This window comes from Sinohyriopsis cumingii, chromosome 10 (genome assembly GCF_028554795.1).
Source record: "Sinohyriopsis cumingii isolate HCF-2022 chromosome 10, ASM2855479v2, whole genome shotgun sequence".
Taxonomy (NCBI): domain Eukaryota; kingdom Metazoa; phylum Mollusca; class Bivalvia; order Unionida; family Unionidae; genus Sinohyriopsis; species Sinohyriopsis cumingii.
Window position 1 is genome coordinate 66338651 of NC_142970.1, and position 7676 is coordinate 66346326.

Sequence of the window (7676 nt, forward strand, 5' to 3'; positions counted from 1 at the left end):
AACGCCGAAGCGTACCGCGCTCAAAACGTACTCATAATTCAAAACGTTCTCCTACCAAAGTTTCACTGATTTCTGCAAAAGTATTACACAACACTTATAACCTATCTTGCAGTTGATACACCAAATTAATTTTTAAAAAATTATATTATCACAGACATAAGGTAAACCACGAACCATAATTAGGAAAATTAGGCTTTGACACGATGATCTATGCAGTTGATTTACGTCACTTTTTGTTAAATAAAGCGATTTTAAGGAGTAATATATAATTAAACTGAATTAGAATCCACTTACAGTAATCGGATAATCTGTACGCATAAAATATGATTACACACCTGTAAATCCACCGCAATCCAAGCTAAGTTTTGGAAACGTTTGATTCTGAGCAGCAGTTACATACACTGTTAACTGAGTGTAAGTTAACTACTAGGCTACGTCTGATTTGTAACACGTGTTGACGCGTTGAAACGACTTAACGTTAGGACTTCACTACAATATACCGTAAATTGTATATCAACAGTAATTTTTTTTCCAGTATTGTATGTTTCAAAACGTCTCTTTCTTGGGTGTGTGTGTGTGTGTGTGTGATTAGGATTTTTAACGTAGCTTTATTTTAAAAAATCAGTCATATCGCTACGATGTCTGCAGTGAATCAGTTTATAGTGATGTCTAGCAGCACTGGGGTATCATGTCGCGGACATGTAGCACGATGTCCCACCCCGAGGCCGCTGTTGGTAGTACCGTTTTTAAAAATCTTTGGTATGACTCGGCCGGGGTTCGAACCCACAGCTTCCCGCTTCCGAGGCGGATGCTCTAACCACTAGTCCACCGGAGCTGTCTCTTTCTTGTACTGTCGCTATGCTAATTGAGATATATAGATATTAAAAAGAACCATCAATAGAAAGCAAATATTTTCTAATTCTTATATATGTGTTCATATAAATTTTGAATCAACAGTAAATATTTTCCAGTAGTGTAAGCAATGGGTAGAAGTAACTTCCAGATGTGAAATATTTAAACATTTCAAGAAAAGAACTATCAATACATAGAAAAGCAAGCATGTCTAATTCTTATATGTTTATTTATATAATTGTTATCTCAGTAGTGTATATTTCCCAGTATTATTGTATATAACGTCGATCCAGCGTCTTTGCGCACTTCTCTTTTTCCAGTAATTACTATATGTACATATAAAACATATATCAACTTGCTGCATTAGTTGTCAATGACATGATCTATGTTATAAATAATAATGAGAAGAATCCGTTGTTTTAAGAAAAGGCATTATTGAATATATCATTAATTCATTATAAGGAAAACGATCAACACATAGACAAAGCAAACATTTCTAATTTATATATCTCTATCGTTTTTAAATTTTATATCAACAGTGGATATTTTCCATGATTGTCAGTTGGCATGTCTATGTGTCGTCTTTGAGATGTCTTTGTCCGTCTTTGCGGTACTAAGTAGGACCGAAAAATACGTACAAGATCCCTTGTAATTAAGACGTTGTCGGCGTGAGCGCCTTGTTATGATAATTAGCTTTTCGGCGACGATCAATCATCGCACGTGTGGAAGTTATGGCACTTACAATATCGTGTATACGCGACTCATTCACTGTAACAATTAACAGTTCAAGACAACAAAAATGCCGAACATGCGGAGAACAGAGAAAGCGCCATAAATTAAACTGGATTAAGGTGAGATTTGCAGGTGGGTCAGCATATACTTATTTCCAGTTCACTTGTTGCTAAGCGATACATCAGATTAATGTTAAAAATTATAGGGCTTCCGTCCAAACAGCTGCAAGATCACATAATACAAGAAATTGTCGGGCGGTTAGCTTTTCTTTGATAATTAGCCTCGTCGCAGAGATCACCACATCAATGAACGTAGTGAAAGTTATGACACTGTCAAATTAATATAATCGCTTCTCGGAATCAAACGTTGCCGAAACTTTATTTGGATTTCTTTATAATCTTTTTGAGAGCATCTCAGCTTGTTTTTATTTTATTTTTTGTGTGCAATATATGATCTCGTGTTCACATGCTTCTGGTTATTAAGAATATATGTTATTTTGCTCCAATGCAAAAATCGCCCTCGCTACCCCTCCCCCTTTTTTTAAAAATCGCACACTGTCAAACACGCCTCCACTTTTCACAAGATCACCACATTTCAAAATCCCACCATCTGATAAACGCACCCATTGAAAAAATGGCCTTTACTTAAAACAGTTTCAATTTATTTAAAAATATAAATGTTTTTAATTTAATTTTATTATTGTGTTTTTGGCTATGATATTAGTACATGAAAGTTCATTTATAGATTTTGTTTGAATTATGCTCTTTCAATGACCTTTTTAATCATTGATCCTGCACCCACTGATAATTAACAGTTCCAGTGGGATAATTAGAATGGATTGTTTTTACTATTATAATCCACAGATTTGATTTACACCTTGATTGATTTTGTTCTTGTCTTTTTTAATTAGTTCCTTAAAATTAGAATTTTTCAGCTGTGTTTCTCTACACCTTAGTGACAACATCATGTGAGTCAAATTTAGAAAGCATTTAATAATCTCGGAAACAATAAAATAATTGAAATTAGGTCCAAATTAAAGCATGAAGAATAAGGCACATTGATTTGCAATTAATTAGAAAGATCATTAAAGGGATGAAAGTGAACCACTTTTGCATTACTGGCTTTCTTTAACATACAGTGGCATTTTATTTTCGGTCTTTTCGTATTAAATGTACCCAATGCAAATAACTTCATCTTTTAAAAAATATTGAATCTAGTTAGACTAATACAATTTATATATATAATATTTAGAAACTACGAGCGTTTGTTTAATATTATGTTCATTTTTTTATTATTTAATATATATATATATATATATATATATATATATATATATATATATATATATATATATATATATATATATATATATATATATCCAATACATTAGCCTGTTCTCTTGATGAATTCTTCAAATATTACTGATACCTGTTTCCGAGGTTCTTAGATTATAATAAATGAAGAGAATAAATAGCATGGGTTATTACTGACTGGAATGGGGGACAAATGGCGGTGTTTTTGACTTAAGGCGATTTTGAAATGGGGACAATTTTGTGAAAAGTGGGGACGGCTTTGTCAAGGACTAGTTTGCAGTGGGGCCTTTTTTTGTTTTTTTTACCAGATCCTATTTAGAATCTACTGAACTGAGTTGTACAGCTATGCTGGTCCTTAAAAATCGATAATTGTGGGATGATGTTGATTGAACATGTGCTCGGGGGTGAGTGTGGGTGGAGCCCTCCTAATACAGCCAGCTTCATCGTGGCTTGGAGGTAACATGCATATAAATATTGGGTGGCGAATGACTGCGACTTGGAGATTTCTTCTCGCAGGAAAGACATTACTTATGAAAGAAGAAGCTGGGGAAGTTACCAGAACAAAAATCAAGAAACTGGCGAGATCTGTACTTGGTCAATAAACCCCAAGAAAACAAAATAATTTCAAAGTACAACAACTTCAGTAGCTTGCATTAAAATTCATTAATACTTTACAATGTCATTTTATGACAAATAAGTTACAAGTTATTTTCGTGAGGTCAATGATAGTTGGCCCTGGTTGCACTTGCACATTTTCAGTGTTCGTTATATAGCCCTCCAATTAAATATACTCCTAACTATATGACGACGGACATTTTCCAATGCACAACTTGAGTGACTGATAATAATATAACATAACTGGTACTTACCTATTTGAAGAATGTAATCCTTGTATAGTACTTCCTTAAAGTAGAATAACACAGCGAAACTCGAAATTATATATAATAAAAAATATTACTATGCTAATAATGCTCAACGAATAAAAAGCATATCCAATGTAGAATGGAACAATGTCGAATGTCTCAGGTAGCGTTTAAAATTGTAAACTTCTCAAATCCAATCATCATTTATAGACGTAAAGCAATTACTATTGGCTGGGGGATTATATGATGACACGTGGGGCATCATTAGCGGTAGTTAGCTGTTACAATGACACGCATTCTGGCTTACATCCTGCAGCTACCCGTGAGTAGAATTCCAATTAATGCCGGATAATAGTGTGACATCTTAGCAAAGTCTACATATTATCCTTCTCTCCTCCTTCCTTCCCTCACTATAGTCCTACATTAAAATAAACAATTTCTTAAACTCTGTTACGTATTTACTCCAGTGTACAATATTAGCATACATATTATACATATTTAGAATGTAATTTGATTGTGTATGAAAAGATGTATGTACGAACGCATGGTCGTACTGAAATATTTGCCAAACGACAAATGTAAACCTGGACAGATTTTGTTAAACAAAATATTAAATTTAATACATTTTTCATGGTTCTAAAATGGTATGTGACATAAAAAGTTACTAAAATTGGTCAATAAAAAGTTTGGATTTTCTACCGCTATTTGAAATGACTTTAGTGATTGCTTACTAACACAATTTGCTCCAACTCTTCAGTCTATCCAACTAGAACCAAGATCTTCATGATAATATCACAGACTGAAACAAAGAACCCGACCTATCAAACGGTATATACGTATATACAAATGTTATGTATATATGTAAGTAAGTATGTTTTATGTCTGTCCGCACGCAGACGGTTTCTGTATACGGTCATTTTTACATGGCCAAATAAGTCACACTAATCTTAAACTTCCATCCTTTATGGCAAATAAGCACATGAATGCGATGTAAGACACTTTTGGAAAACGATCAATGTTAAGAGAGGGAACATTGTAAATTTTTGGCAGGAGCTATCAACTGATGGAGTTTGTGTCCGTGATGATTATTCCATTGCAAATGGCTTTGCCAGATACTATGAGGACATTCACACGCCAAAATTTTAGCCATAGTTTTGACGGAAACTTTTATGAAGTTAAAGAGAGAGAATTAAATCGGGGTCTACAGGACTGAGTAAGCCATATCGAGGACTTACAGACCAGTATCAGTGTAAAACGAAGAAATATCATTAAAAGTCTAAAGAAATCCAAAAGCATCGGGCCATGATCAAATTTGCAAAGAACATTTGATATATGACAGCGACTACCTCATCGAGTGTATGACAATTTTATTTAATCGGATGATTGGTCAATCTTACACACATGTAGATTGCAAAAGATGGGTTAGTAATACCACTGTAGAAAGGTAACAGAAAATCAAAGAATTCCCTCGAAAGTTAGAGGCATGTTATGTTACTGCCTGTTAACTACAAAGCCTTTGAGAAAATTATTCATGAACGTTTGTTAACGTGGCTCAAAGATATTAATTATAATATACCCAGTTCACATCAACATGGTTACGAAAAAGGTTTAAGCTGCACAACAGCGAGTGTTTTTGCTGTTGCAATCAGCACAATATAATGTAAACATGGGTTCACGGGTTTTGGCTGCTTTTTTATACAAAAAAAGCATTTGATACCGTGTTGCACAAAGGGCTACTTTTTAAATTATTCATGTTAGGAATTACGGTTAAATCCCTTTTGATATTTTTTTAACATGTATATAAATTTACAGAGTAAAGTTCTTGTCAATGGGCAATTTTCGGATTGGTTCTCATTGGCCAAGGAGTGAGACAAGGGGGTGTTTTGTCAACCTTGATGTACACAATATGTATAAATGACTTGCTGCTACAGTTAGAAAATAGTGGATTTGTAGCAAAGATTGGATCCTTAGCTGTTGGAAATCCAACCATAGCTGATGACATTTCACTTTTGGCTATATATCATAGCAATCTACAAAAGCTGTTAGATAAGCAGCAGAGGGGGCGAATCCGACATTTTGTCCAATCGTTATTTTGCTTAATTATTACTTTCTGCACTCAACGATCTAGTGTCGTCAGCGCCTGGTAAAAAAAAAACGACGTCGGTCCATCCTACACGATGGTGACGTCATTTGGTTTAATTAACACCTTCTGCGCGCCGATCCCCAGCGTCGTCAGCGTCCGGTAAGCACATCGACGACCGCGTCGATGTCATCGCCCCCCCCCTGCTGCTAAGAAGTTATTTACAATGAAAATTATTTACAACTAACCGAATATTTGGTCAAGTCCGATACGATATCGTGTGCGAGGATCATGTAAATTTATCGTTACGAATCCATGTGGGGTCGACTGAGCATGACTAAAAAAGTTTCGAAAAACATTAAAGTCCATGTCACCGCCGCACCATGTCTGCCAAATATTTCGTAGCGTGTGTGTATCAACGCCGTTGAACACAGCAAGAATATTACAGTTGTCTCTAATTACTTTTGGAATCTGAGTGTATCGTTGAGTGACATATATCACGTCAGTGTTTTTATGCCTGCCTCTGGAAAATATCCTAGCTGGGTTTTTTTGATTATCTAACATAACATCATCGTACACGACTAGATTGTTAACGTCGCCATCAATATCATCAATACCCGGTGCATCATTGATATCCGTAATAAACTCAATAACATTTTTTTTTAGCGATCGCTGATGCATTCTCGTTGAAATCTTTCAACACCTCGTAGCATCGTTGATCATCTACGCTAGGAGCAACCAAATACAACTTATCCCACTTCATCCATCTCATTATTAAATTGAGTAACAATTGCGTCTTGCCGGATCCAGATGGTCCGATGATAATCATCCGGATCGAGTTTGGTAACGCTGCAACATGCTTAACTGGTTCTCTTGTTTTAGTCGCCGAAAAATCAATTATATTCATATCTCTATACATAAATTATGGATCTATATTGTGTGAAGTGTAGAGTACGTACTGGCACAAATGATATGACAACCGCTACAACAAGAAATAACAGATCGGCCCTTACTGGCAAGTGTGTACAATGCGGTACAAAGAAATTTAGATTTATTTCTATTAGACCCGGAGATGTTTTAAAAAAAAGCGAGGAGGTGACATCGCAGCCAAATTGGCAAAACTCCCCGGAACACCGTGGGCAAAGTATCCAGGAGAAAAACACCTCCCAGGATATAACTACTGTGGCCCCGGAACACGATTAGATATCAGACTCGATGATCAAAATCAGCCCAAACCCGGTGAGTATCCAATAAACGCTATCGATAAGGCGTGTCATGCTCATGATGTTGCTTACAAAAGTAGCGATCTGCAACAGCGTCATATCGCGGATGTAAAATTAATTCACGCATTAAATGCTATTCCTGATAAATCCTTCAAAGAAAAATTGGCCTCATGGTTGGTAAAATCGGCTATGAAAGGTAAATTAATGATTGGAAGCGGAGCTTCTCGCGCTGGTAATTGAAAACGATAGCGTTTATAATAACAACATGGATTCCATCTATTATTCTCCGAGAGGATACTGGAAGGGGAAGGCCGCAATTGGTAAGCTTGCAAGCGCTGCAAAGGTAACAAAGACCACTGCGGCTAATTGGTTATCCAAACAGGCTATATGGCAAATCTATCTACCACCGCCTAAACAAATCAACTTCTCGCGCTTTGATGTCAGCGTACCTAATGAAGTTCATCAGGCTGATATACTATTTCTGCCGCATGACAACGGTTACAAATACGCGCTAACCGTAGTTGATGTTGCGAGTCGATACAAACAAGCGGAGCCGTTAAAAACAAAGTCAGCAACTGAAGTAGCCGCTGCGTTTGAAAGAATTTATCGAAGA